The following is a 14,003-nucleotide window of genomic DNA, read 5'->3' on the forward strand; positions in this document are numbered from 1 at the left end:
TTTTGTCTTTATTTTCTTCTCCTAAGATGTAGCATGTTAAAAACCATATCAGAGGGTGTTTCATTAAGCTGTTCTTAAAAGTTACGAACGACTTAAGACTGACTGACTGGTGATCAGTTCTTGTGCTGAATGATTGAAATTCTAATAAGTATAGCACATCCGAATGTGTTCCAGTTGTTTTTAAGTCATTTGTAACTTTAAGAACAGCTTTATGACACACCCTCGTGCTTTGTGAAAAAGTTGCCTCTACCACATCCAGAGAGCAACCAGCAAGGTTTTTGTTGTTGTTGTTGGTTTTTTATCTTCTTTATATTCTTCTTTTATTAGTGACTTCACAGACAAACATAAGTTAGTGGCTAGCCATTGAGATAGTGTTACCAATGGTGTGCCATGTTACCAATGGTGTGCCAAAATTTAATGAAATGAATACATGATAGATTTGTGTTATCTCTTTCTCTCTTTTGATACAGTAGTATGTGTAGCATCCAATTATACTTCTTGTTGGATATACCTCACATGAAATTCCATAGTGCAATACACCTTTGTTTGAAAGATTTATACTAACAATGCCATTTGACACAATGAGTTATCTACAAGCTACCAGAATCCATGCATTATTTCACATGAAATCAACGACCTCATACCTGACATTCACTCTGAACTGAGTCACCTATTCGCAGGCAACACGATACCCAACCAATCTCTGCGTGAGCTACGGGCCTAATTTGGGTGGGACATTCAGCATGTTCGCTTCCATGCTGTGATCTTGATAGAAAGAAAAGCACTGCTGCATACTAGTCTTTTACAACAGCAGGACGATCCTGCAAGACAGGTGATGGTGAGAGATGGAAGTAGTAGTATAAGAGAGATCCACTCACATGACTTGCTACTGTAAAACGAGGAACGTCTGCATGCATTTTAATTTCGCAAATTTCGTGAGAGCCAAGATTCGCGAAATTAAAATGCACATGAAAGTTCTTGTCTACACTATATGCATTGAATGTTAGAGGCAACTTGCGAAGCTTTCATGCCGCGAAAAAGGCCATAGGCTCCAATTCGCAAAAAATTTCAAGCTGCGAAAATATCGTCTTTTACAGTATACTGTAATTTTCGTGAAGTGCCTCTGGCATTCAAAGCATATGTGTAGACAAGAGCCTTTGCATGCATTTTAATTTTGCAAATCTTGGCTCTTGTGAAATTCGCAAAATCAAAATGAATGCGAACGTTCCTCGTTTTACAGTAGTTGAGTCACTCTCTGAAGACTGCAGTTTTGCAGTTTTCTTCTGAACAGAACTTCATTCAATGTTTCAAGGTATTTTTTCAACAATTGATGGCTTTGCTTCATTTAGTGCCGAAAATAGGAATCCTTTAATGCAAATAAGCAACTACTTAATTCTTTTTCGACCATTGCAAAATATAACATTTCACAGTTTCATAACCTACTTCAGAAGGCAATGAGTATATGGGTATGAAAATTTGAAGTGTAGCATTTAAAGGGGATGGCTTTTAACTGATCAGTGGGAATCAGTGGGACGTTAACGATCGCCCCGTCACTGTACAGGCATGCTAACCTGGAAACGTTAAAGTGCACATTACTTGAATATGAGACCATTCTGAAGCAAATGATTTTCACACAACAATAGATATATAATGTATTCTTAAATGAATCCCAAAAGGATTGGAACAATCCTCCACCAGCATTCCCACTGATTCCCACTGATCACTTACTAGCCATCCCCTTTAAATGCAACTGAAACCTCATTCCTCTTGTTTTATGTAGCAAAGCAAAGTCAGTACTGAGTGTGATAGAATTAATGTCATAATTGACTTTTATAACACAGCTGTATTATGGGAAAGCCTGTGCAGGTATAGAGACACCATTAGCTTTTAAGCAATCAAGGCTAGCCCATCATCTTTTAGCAATGATCAAGGTTACATGGCCATACATATTTATGGAGGGAAGCAAGTTTAGTGATGTGAATCCTATAGTATTAGCTGTGACAGTACAGGCATTACTCCATGGTTAACTTGTTAGGGGAGTGAGGGAAGATTAATGCCTCCACAAGGATATTAAGATAGGAATTATCATATAACAACGTATTGTGGCATATCAATCATATTCGATCCCCATTGCATTCTAATATGGTACTATATCACATGTCTAATAATGATCTCACATGACTAGTTCTACAAGGGTATTTTGATGATTTTGAAAAATGTACAAGAAATTTGCCTAGTATTTTTTTTTTCAGGACAGCATATGGACAAATTAAAAAAGAATAAAGCTTTTGCTGATATACACTGTTCCTAGACAATTAACCGAGACAGAGTTTGAAGTTGCCTCTTAAAATCATCTCTAACATGATATAGGTCGAACCATTTCTACCAGTTAGAAATGGTGATTTACTTGGAAACGGCAAAGAAGTTGATTATATTCAATGCTAATTTATCCTTTTTATCAATTCTGACAAAACACATGGGGTGGGGGGGGGGGGGTGGGTGCAACTGATTCTTCATAATTTCCAAATTGCAATGTACTTTTTTCCAATTATGAAGGAATCACCCCACAGTAAGAAATGGAAGACTGATTTATTCACGGTTGCAGAATTTTCCTACATAGCCCACTAGGCATCATGAAATGAATTTGCAGAACTAGTAATTATTAGCAATAAACAGTGTTTGGTGGTCTTAGTCTTCTCCTTCATCTTCTCTTTCTCTAGTCAACCAGTGTTACCATGGCAACCCCTCCCCTCAGACACCATCTTCACACTTGAGATGTTTTGGGCTCTACCCAAATCTAAAGAGTCTGAAATTCTATCTATTTCGGGGGAGGGGGGGGGGGTTGGAGAAGGATGGGGGTTGAAATGTTTGCCAACGATGTTTGTCAAGTGTCTCGCAGTCTCCACGTGGGCGTTGGAAAAAAACTCATCTCAGTATGCTCTTCAAACAGTTAAGTCTCTGATCACGTAGCTTCAACTACTACACATGAGGTCATAAATCAATAAAACATCCATGAGTTATTTGGCAAGATAGCCCGTAGTTCTTTTTAATGCACTGTCTTGAAAATCAAAGACTTAAGTATCAGTAACAACAAAGACAGGCAATTTACTATTCAGTATTTTTAAAACAACCACGTGACATTCTTTTCCTCTGGGTCATCATGAACATTTTTTAGACATGGGTGTTTATAGAAAAGTTCTATAACTCATATTCTTCACTTCAATGACATTGATATTGCTAGTTTTTTCATGATTATTTGTCAAATATTATTCTTTGACAAACATGGCAGTGATGTGGCTAAACAAAGAACAGTCCACATCGTGTGTGCAGAAAGTACTTGACAATGAACAAGGAAAATCCAGTTTTCATTCTCCCCAGACATCATTACTGCAGTCCAAAGTGACAGTAAATACAGCATGACTGATTTCTGAGTGGATCTAGCAAGACTTCAAATTAGCCTCCTGGGTCTACTCAGCCAAGTCCTGGTTTAGTATCACTGCTGGCAGATCTTTAGGAACCCGGTTCCTTTGGGATATTGACATGTGGTCCCAGTCTGGTTGGACTACAGTATTACTACCTCATCCTGCCCAGAATCATCTTCACTTTCTAGTGATGGCTTATGACAGTTACTGCCTTTGTAAATTTCTTGATAAATCCATAAAGAACAATAACGTTCTTTCACAGTACCAGGGTTGTTTATATCTTCCAGTGAACAAAAGTTCTACTTTATTATAGTTACTACATCTACTGTGCATGGAATCTGTAAACCCATAAAGCTTTCTCGTTACCTGAAATACATGTTGACACCTATTGCAAGTGTTTTTCTCCAATATGTGACATTCACAATTTGCATTCTTGATTCCACACCAAGACTATAAAAGAGGAGACCATTCAGCAGTGTCTTCACGGCTTCACTGGGTTCTACACACCCTACAATGTGTAGATGGGAACATCCCACAAACCAGGGAGGTGGTCACCTCCCTGCACAAACCAACTGGTGATTTAAAATTTTGATAAATGACTAGTTTAATTAAGAAACTAATACATGGCTTTAACCTTACTCAATTTTATGCTTTGGCTTGGTTCCTGCTGACACAACCTGCACTCAAATCAAGGCGACTGCAGTTTTTCGGGCACAGAACACTAAAAGCCTTATCTCCGTCCAAGGGCAAAGTTACGTTAGCGGATGTCATTTTACTGCAACTTTGGCACCCTGCCACTGCACAGAGGACACGTGCTTATGCCTTTGTAGAGTAGAGTATCAAATTTAACCCCTTCAAAACTAGCCCTTCAAAATGCCATTAATTTTATGCACCGGCTGGTTACTCATTGTACTGGCAGACTTAAACATTCAAAGAAGTAATTTAGTTTCTTCCCTTCATTAACTAATGTAAAATTAGTCATCTTAAAAGACACTTTTTGTATCTATTTTACGGCAGTGAGAAATCTGAAATATTGACTTACTCTATGAAATGAAATGATATAAATTGACCATTTTCACATGGACTCGTTTTCACCCATTTAGAAATGAAGAATAATGTGCTATTCTGAACAGAAAAAAAAATCCTTCACAAGCGGTTTTTACTTGATAACTTTTTCAAGTCTTTTGGTGGGACATGCACCATTTAATGCATGATTGGAAACTCACAGTGCATTTCATCGCGTAAATAAATTGATGACAAATTCAATGGGATATATTTGGGTCATAATTTCAATTACTTTTTGTCCTTCAGCAATCAAAGTCACCACAGCATAACCTGAGAGTCTACTGTTTATTTCTGTGGTCAGGAAACGAGGCTAAACTTACTCTGAGCACATGCGTCTAGCCTGTGCACACAAATGAAAAGTGATTGCACGAACCAAATTAGAGAAACTTCCAATGTATTCCCATAACAAACTAATATGGGAGTAAAGCACTATGAAAATTGTTTGATCTGATCTGCGCTGAGCTCATTTTGACATTTGCTTTAACTTTTTGTGAGTGGTTGCCAATAGTCTCACAGGATATGGACAATCAGCATTTATATTAGGTTTTCTAACCGCAAATTGATATTTTACTTGTCTTCAGTATTCTATGCATACATGGGTCATCATGGTTAATAACATTAAAACATAAGCCTCAGTAAGAAATATGACCATTACGACATTATCGACATTACACAGACATACACAAACATACACGACATACACATGTGCACATACAGATGATCACACATAAATAATGACCTAAGACCAAAAGTTTTCTAAATTCTTGCCTTTCCATACAAAAATATTAGTTCCTGCATCGGGGAAAGTCTTCATCAACTACTGTAAAAGTGGAAATTTTCGCGGTGTTGAAATTTTCACGCATTTCGCGCAATACGAAACCAGCTTGAAAATAAAAGCACGCAAATATTTTTGCTTGCCGTATGTTCCAGTAGTTGATGTCTGGATTCCGCGGAATTAAAAACACGCGAAACTCTTCTTACCCAGCCAAGTGCGAAAAATTTGTCACGGGAAAATATCCACTTTTATAGTACACTATTTTCTCGTAAACAATTAGGTGGTGTGTGGCCTGAATGTATGTGTGTATGTGTGTGTGAATGTATGTGTGTTGTGTGAATGTGTATGTGTGTGTGAATGTATGTGTGTTGTGTGAATGTATGTGTGTTGTGTGAATGTGTGTGTATTGTGTGAATGTGTGTGTGTTGTGTGTATGTGTGTGTATGTGTGTATGTACATTGTGCGTCGTGTGTATGTTATATGTTACATAGATGGAGAGTGAGAGAGAGAGAAGGAGACCAAGAGCAACAGGAAGAAAGGGTAGAGATGGAGGAGAGAGGGAAGGATTGAGGGAAGAGGTGAAGGAAGAAAACAAGGAAGAGGAAGAATTAATAGAAAGAGCTTTTTGTGTGTGTGAGGGAGGGGTGCTGAGTTAGGGTTCCACAGGTCAGAGGCAGGAAGTGCATGTTATAACATCCAAGCTCTAGCACGAGGAGGTGGGGCACAGGAGAAGCAGCTCATTGGCTGGCCATTCATTTCAAATTCATTTCTCCAAACACCACTGGGCCGGCAGTAAAGCAGCTCACTGATTCGACGTCACACTACAAACCACCAAATTTCAATGCTACAAAAGAGCCCTTCTAGATTTGGTGACAAAACAGTAAACAGGCAGATTTAAATCTACAAAAACTGTTCACAATAGCTAATTACACAGTAAACGATGTCAATTTATAGAAGTGATATGGACCTAGTGTTGCAATAAACAATTACCACAAAACACAAAACACAAAAAGAGAAAGAAATCTCACATATATTGTACAAAGGTATGTAAGAAGGCATAATACCAGTAACATTATATCTTATTCCTGTGAAATTTGTATCAGACTCTATACTTTTGTATCTTGAGATATACCTGAAATTAAACCTGCCCTGAGTGATGCATGATATTGATATATGTTATCTGTAACCACACTTCAACAAAAGGGGTCGTTACAAATATGTAGTGTAATCTTGGGTACTCTTCTAAGCATACAAACAAAGAATATGGGTAGGTTTCAAATTACAATCACTTAAGGATCACAGGATGTTGATAATTGTATGAATCTACAGAGCAGAGTACCAAAAATAGCATTCCAAATGTAAGCTTTCATGGATGTTTTTTTTTTATTTTTCTCATGGGGAAAAGATGTAATTTTTTGTTAGGCTTATCTGTAAAAGTTACAAGTGTATTGAAGTTTTCAATTTTATGTAATTTCAGGTTTATTTTTCACAAAAAAATTGATTATGATTCCAGATAATACTATTGGAAACTGTTGTGTTTGAAAATAGAGCTACAGCTTCATCTGTACAAGTCTATTCATTTCTTTTCTTCTGCGGAAGACTGTCTCTTTCATTGCATGAATTAGCACATTATGAACTGGACACATTCCATGATATGCTAGCTAAACAGGAGGAAATCATACGAACATCTAGGCTAATCACCATAACATTAATGGGTTCCTGAGTACCATAATGTCCTCTGTGCATTCAGTGACAGTCATAAATTGGCTTGAGAGCAGCTTCACGTGGGTACGTACATCCCTGCCAATGAATCCACAAAATATAGCTAGGCATCGTGCTTCAAAGGGCACCATTTAGAAAAACTCAACAGGAAGACTCGACTCTGATTGACTAGGAATTTCCTGTATGCTTCAACATCGTCTAGAGTCGGCAATCTTACATTTCCCTTCTCCCATTTCACTCTACGAATCTACCAAAGCTTTTTGGTTGCTCATGAAGCTTCCCAGCTCTTCTTGCTGAAATCTTCCTTGAGGAATAAAAGAAGGAATGACAGAAACCTCACACTGCTAGCGATGAAAATAAGTTCAAGATATCTTCAAACATTTTAGCCCTTAATCAGCTGATTACTCACAAGCTCTAGATTTTGCCCAGCTGAATTTAAATGGTTTAAATTCAGCTCTTTCCTCACAGACTTGCAACCTAAACTGTACAGATGCTTGCCATGGCTTCCACTGTATCAGTAAGGAACAAAGGGTTGTTTGTACATCTTGAAAATCTAGTATGCTAGAAGTTTGATAACACTTACATCGCTGAAGAAGGTAACGAGTAATGTAACAAGGATATTTGATCTCATGTTATAAGCTGCTTCAGTCACAACATCATTAAATGATCAATCATGCTCAATTTGGTTCAATCACAAACAATACGCAAACACACTTACTTTGTATGATCAGGCATGAAATATTCCAATAAAATTATCCAGTCCTTGTACTACGAAATTGTATTCCTAAAGCTAGTAGAGAGAAAGAATGACTTCTTCCTGTAATGCTGTACTCTCTCAGTGTAGAATGAGCCACAAGTGAGTCTCCACGTGGATATATCAATGGTGCCGGCTTCCTCAAGCCAAGCCAAGCCAGCCGTTGTCCCTGTGATGACACACACTGAGAACCTAACGACGATGGAATTCCTTCCCTACACCCCTTGCCTCCAGCCCTCCCGTGTCTTCTCGCTAGCTCGCTGCTATGCACAGCGCAGCCTCCCTGACGGAGTATGAATCATCCACGCCCACGACTGGACTCAGGAACACAGCCAATAAAACGAGAGAAAGAGAGACTCTCAGGCACTACCCCACCCCCACTCTGACTCATTACACATCCCTCCTCACGCTGACATTGGTGAATGAATGGAAATCATAATCGTATCACCCATCCACCTTTGATACCTCCAAGCAATACTACAGAACAACTTTGTGTAGTATAGCACTGTCTTATTGTTCAGCATAAGAATGCTTGAGTGAATGCATACAATGTGCATAAAAAGTTACCAGATCTGTATCAGAGTTGTGTAAATATATACAGGGTTATCTTCAGTGAATGGGACAATCACTTGTAAAATTCAACAGCCTATAAATGCAATGATGCCTTTCATGGGACCTGGGCTGTCTTCTATCTTTAGTGAGGATCGAGTATAAGTATAGAGAGAGGCTTGAGTCATTGCATATTCCCAGTGCATGGTTCATTCAAAGTTACTGTGTTGAGACAATATTTCTCTCAGGAACTTACCACTCCGCTTATTCTGAGCTACGTAACCATAACGATGGTTGACGCTGAAAGATGCTATACGCTGCCAAGAAAAATATCTATAAACAGCTTCTGACTTGAAAAACCTCAGGCAATGGCTTGTTCTTCCTCCCAAAAGACATCAAGCTTTCTAAAGTCTCAAGCTCTAGGTTCCGATTCTCAAGATACTTCTTTAGCATGGAAGTGACTTGAAGCAAGCCTACAAGCATGCAATATCTTTTAATGTTCATACCTGTAGGCAAAAAGGGGACACAAAATCATCTTCAATGAGGCTTACAGTCTTTCTAAATATATTATGATTCCAAATGTGACACACAACCAAATGGAGCATGACACACATTACATGATATGCCAATGCCAACTTTCAATCTGAAAGAGTAAACAGTTCCACTTGTTTCACTACTGATGATATTATACATATATATGATATGATCAAATGTCCTTCCATGGAAATCTGATATGACATCAAAGCTATCTAGTGTCATGCTTTGATGTTGCTATACCTACAAATACCAAACAGACTTGATATCAGACACTTGATGGTACGTCACGCAGCACGCAACAGTACGACACAATTTCTGATGGAAACTAGAGGAATTAACGACGAACTTTAATTGTGTTTGCGATATGAGGCAACCATGCGCGAAAGCATCCAGTGACGTTGTTCATTGTCTGGAGGCGTCCCTGTTGGGACTTTCCATGACTCACTGTACTACATGCTACTTCCTATTTTCACATGACTACACATGGGCAAGGCTGAAGTACAGAAACAATTTGATAGTGCAGTCATTCATCTCTAGTACATTTTGAGTTGATCTGAGTTCTTTCAACAACAAAAAAGAGAAAAAATATTGCAACTGATTGGCAATTACCTTACATTGGCGTAAAAATGCACCAAACTTAACAGTAGCAGCCATGACAAAAATCATGGGCATACATACTCAGGCAGGATTCAAACCTATGATTTCCTGATCACTAGAAAGGTGTCGCATCCAGGACCACAGAGCTTCTGCCAGTGCCGGTTCTTATCATTATAGCATGCTATGGCTACTGCTTATTTATTCAAATTAATTAATTCTCACATCGAGTTGCTTTTCACTGCAACTGACTGACAAAATGCCCTACATCTACGTAAATGAGAAAAAAAAAATAATTTCAGAACTGTCCTAATCTCATGGCTATGGAATAATACTATTACTATAAAACACATTTTGTTGTTGTTTCTTCGCACATTTCATGATTTAACCCCTCCCCTTAAAAAAAAAGAAACAAATCCCAAAATGTATTTAAAGGTACTACAGAAATGAAGACATCTATAGGCCTAATCTAGCAAGTATTTTGGCATTCATAGATCAAATATGTATTAAAAAATCCTACTTATCAATGCATGGTATCATGTCATAAACAATTCTTACACAGCAAACTCCAGCAAAAGTTGACAGAATTTATCTGAAAATTTAGACTCATCAGGGTTTCATAATTCCTTTCATACTGCATTCTTCTACCATACCACCATCTTGTCTACAGGCAATACACTGTCGTGTCTCATCGGTAAAGAATGATCATTGTTGATACAGCCTAGATGACAAGATCATGAATTTCACGACCACAAATGGTACATCCTATTGCTTCCAGGTAAAGCATTACCACTCCCTAATCTCTGAACCATTATACAGCACTATGACTCCAAAATCTGCCTTGGGCACAGTCAAGTGCATTCAGCATCCTATAGCAAGCACCAAATGGTGTATTTCATTGTATCAAACAATGGATAGGAATAACTACAACAGAATTTATCTGATGGAACGTGAACCATTCTTCAGAGAACTTGATATCTGGTATTGAGTCATCCTGAATATTCCACACACATATTATACACACACACATATATAGCGAGTAAATTTATGGATAAATCTTACAGTCCTCTCATAACACAGAGCCTGCTATCTTTTGGACTTTGCCTGCCATTCACAATAATAAGGTCAGGCATGTCAAATAATTACAACAGCAGTGCCAATAAAAATTGTCAATCAAATACAAAATGTTTCGGTTGTAAAGGGCTTTCATACTCTATTTATAAGAACTGATCTGTAAAATATATTTCAAAGCACACTTTACTCATATCCACTATTATTTTCTACATTCATTATCCTCAATTTCCCTTCTTGAAAGTCTGAATGCAATCACAATTAGAATCCTCCCATTAAGCACATTTCTCATGGCACACTTAGACAAACGTTGTCTGGTGTTGACCAAGCGAGTTGTGCTCTACTCTTGGTGCGTGTCTGTAATCAGACTGTTTTTGACCTTTAAACACAATTGAGGCAGAGCCTAGCTTGACCTTATATTCACTACTGCCATTGTGAGTACAATCATACCTACGTACTGTCATATTGGAGTATATCAAGTTGTGTATTAAATTGAGAAACCATGGGGTTTTGTGACACAGTTGTTGTATGGAATGTCTTTTGAAGTTAGCTTAGTTTGCTGAGAGACTTAAAATCAGTCTGAACACTTGGAAGCCCCAACACATTTCAGACGTGTATCAGAAACGTGATTAAGACAAGTTCTCCATAAAAGTGTGAAACCCTGCACAGTCTAAACTCCTCGACAGCATCTCATTGGATTTCTTTAAAACCAGATGCCGGAACCAGACGCAGCGGGCATCCATGCAGGTGTAGGGACCAATCACAATGGGCAGAAAGGGAAACGAATTAACTCTTGTCATGACTGTCTGTGACTATATTGCACACGACGTCAATGGTATTTTAGAGAAGAGGTCCTCACAGGGTTAATCCGATCTGACAGGCTCCTCTGCCATCCATCGGTATAGGAGTCAATTACCTCTCTTGAATGCATCCAACGGATACATCTAATTCCAAAAGAATTAGAGAGGAGATGGTGGAGGCCAAAAGGAATATATTGCTGAGGGAATGATTGGGTAAATGATGGCATGGAGATGAAAGTGAGGGTGAAACTGGGGACACAAGTATATTAGAGAAAGATGGGATCTACAGAAAGTAGATGCCAAGAGGGTATACCATGCTTAGTTTGACATAATGCATGGGGAAGAAAATACACTTGTAGACAAATGTTTTGAGCAGGAAAAGAAAACATACAACAATCATAATCTATCAAAAAGGATATGTGATAACAACATGTTAGGCTTGAGAGATTAGAAGACACAGACACAATGTTAGTTCTTGATTGCTATGAACTAATGAGCATTATTTAGTTTATTGGCCATGGGCACCTGGTTTTTTCCATTGGTGAAGATTTCATAATCTCACTAGGAAAGGATTGATACTGGAAATATAAAGACAGAAGTTACTGCTCCACATTCAGGAAGGCCTTTACAAGAAAGGCCCTATCTCAATAATGCCTAATATGACAGCCCATCATGCACACCAACAGAATATCAAATTTACTATCGAAATTCAACATTGATTAATCAAGTGATGTCTTCGACCCGGAGGGAAAATGAGAGCAGATCTGGAAGGAGCAATGATCCTCTTCACCAAAACCAAACAAGGAACATGGATTCTAGTTCTTGCACCTCATTCTACAGCACAAGATGCTATCTACTGATAAAATCTCGGGGGGGGGGGGGGGGGGGGGGGGGGGTATAGTAGAGCCTGAGTGAAACAGTTCTCTCCTCAGAGACCTCTACTTCTATGACGTACAAGGGTTTCATAGCTTCCAATTTCCTTTATTATTAAGTGCAAATATAGCAATCACTCCGACGTGGAGGAATACACAGTCTGCCAATCCCATCATACTCAAGCTGGAAGTGATAAAATCTTGGGCATCTAGGTATTAAAATCTTGGCACTGGAATCCAGTCTTGTCTATACCTCATATGACCTTCAGTACCATGTGAAAAATTAATCCCTCTCCCCCCCCCCCAAAAAAAAAAAAAACCTTTAAAAAAATTAGAATAACATCTAATGACCAATATACACTCTTTCAAAGTTGAAATATGACTGATAATTGGAAAACTAGATAGTAAAGGCATTGACATGTAGAAAATGCACTTATTCTTTTAGGTATGAGTAGGAAAGCATGGAATATATAAAATGGGTGCAGATAAGAAAACATACATTACCCATAGGGTAAAGGTTAGAGAATAAGGATCAAATGATCAGGACGAAAAATAGAAAATTGAGAAGATAGATTGAAAAGATCAACAGCAGAAGATATTAAAAGATTATCATCTCGTAATGGAAAAAAAAATAGAGAGATGAAAGCAATTATAGATAGAAAGATAAACAGGCAGAGAGAGAGAGAGAGGTCTATGACTTAACAACAGATCCCCCCTCAAAAAAAAAAGTTACATGAAAGAGTTTGAACAGAAAAAGAGACAAAATGGCGATGGATAGAAGTGACCTTATATAATGCACAAAATAAAATACAGAAAAAGAGAAGAGAGAGACAAACACATACTAGAGGCAGGGAAAATAAGAAAAGATAAAAGAATTGCATAAATGGATGAGATGACTACATGGTACCTGTAGGCCTAAATGATATCATAACCCTTCAGAGCGATGAGTAAGTAGGATAAAGATGATGATGATGATTAATGCTCCTACACAGCTTCGGGTGTTCAACCTGACACCCTCAGAGAAACTGCATCACACCACAGGAATACATCTCCGTTGGGTCGATAAATATCATGTCCTGCTTTTGTATCATGGCAGCATTGCAATGAGTTTTCAATCTATATACATCATAACATACTCTTCTAATACATGAGTGATTGGAAACATGCAATAGGAAATAGTAAAGTCATTCCTGGAAAACTGATAAAAAGTAGGTACTGTGATGTGTGGTGCTATATCTGAGATAGACCTCAAATAGTCCTCAATACTTCGAGAGGTATTACTTGGTCAGGGTGAGCAACATCATTTGTAAAGCAGGCACATCAGTTTACATGTAACATGAAAGCCATCATGCCCCAGACAATTAGAAATGGCCTGCATTAGGACAACACCCATGGTAACCTTTGCCACTTTTTGGAAGTCGCACACAGCAAACATTACAGCATGTCACAGTTAATTCACGACAATGAACTTCTATGCCTTTATGACCAAAATTCTCTACATAAGCAGGTATGGTCACTTGATATTGTAAATGCATCTCCCAGCCCCCTTTTCTTCTTCATTTCTTTTACACTCAAGGATTAATGCTACTTTATTGTTTCTGACCTTCTAAGAAGAAATATGAAAGAGAAATGCTGAGAGATCGACAGCGGTATGATGTCCCTCAAGCAGCTGAAGAGATTAGTTCCAAACACATGTCCACCAGAATTCATTAAAATTCTACTTCAGGTAATCATAGTCGAAGGCAGCGTCATGTTCCAAGGAATTAAGCTTACCTCCCGTGACAAAATAATTACTGCAAGATTTATTGCACAGAGAAATGCAGGTTATAGTTGTGACGCTTG

The sequence above is a fragment of the Diadema antillarum genome, unplaced genomic scaffold (assembly GCF_040938485.1).
Source record: "Diadema antillarum isolate AM-2024a unplaced genomic scaffold, OU_Dant_1.0 seq00001386_RagTag, whole genome shotgun sequence".
Lineage (NCBI taxonomy): Eukaryota > Metazoa > Echinodermata > Echinoidea > Diadematoida > Diadematidae > Diadema > Diadema antillarum.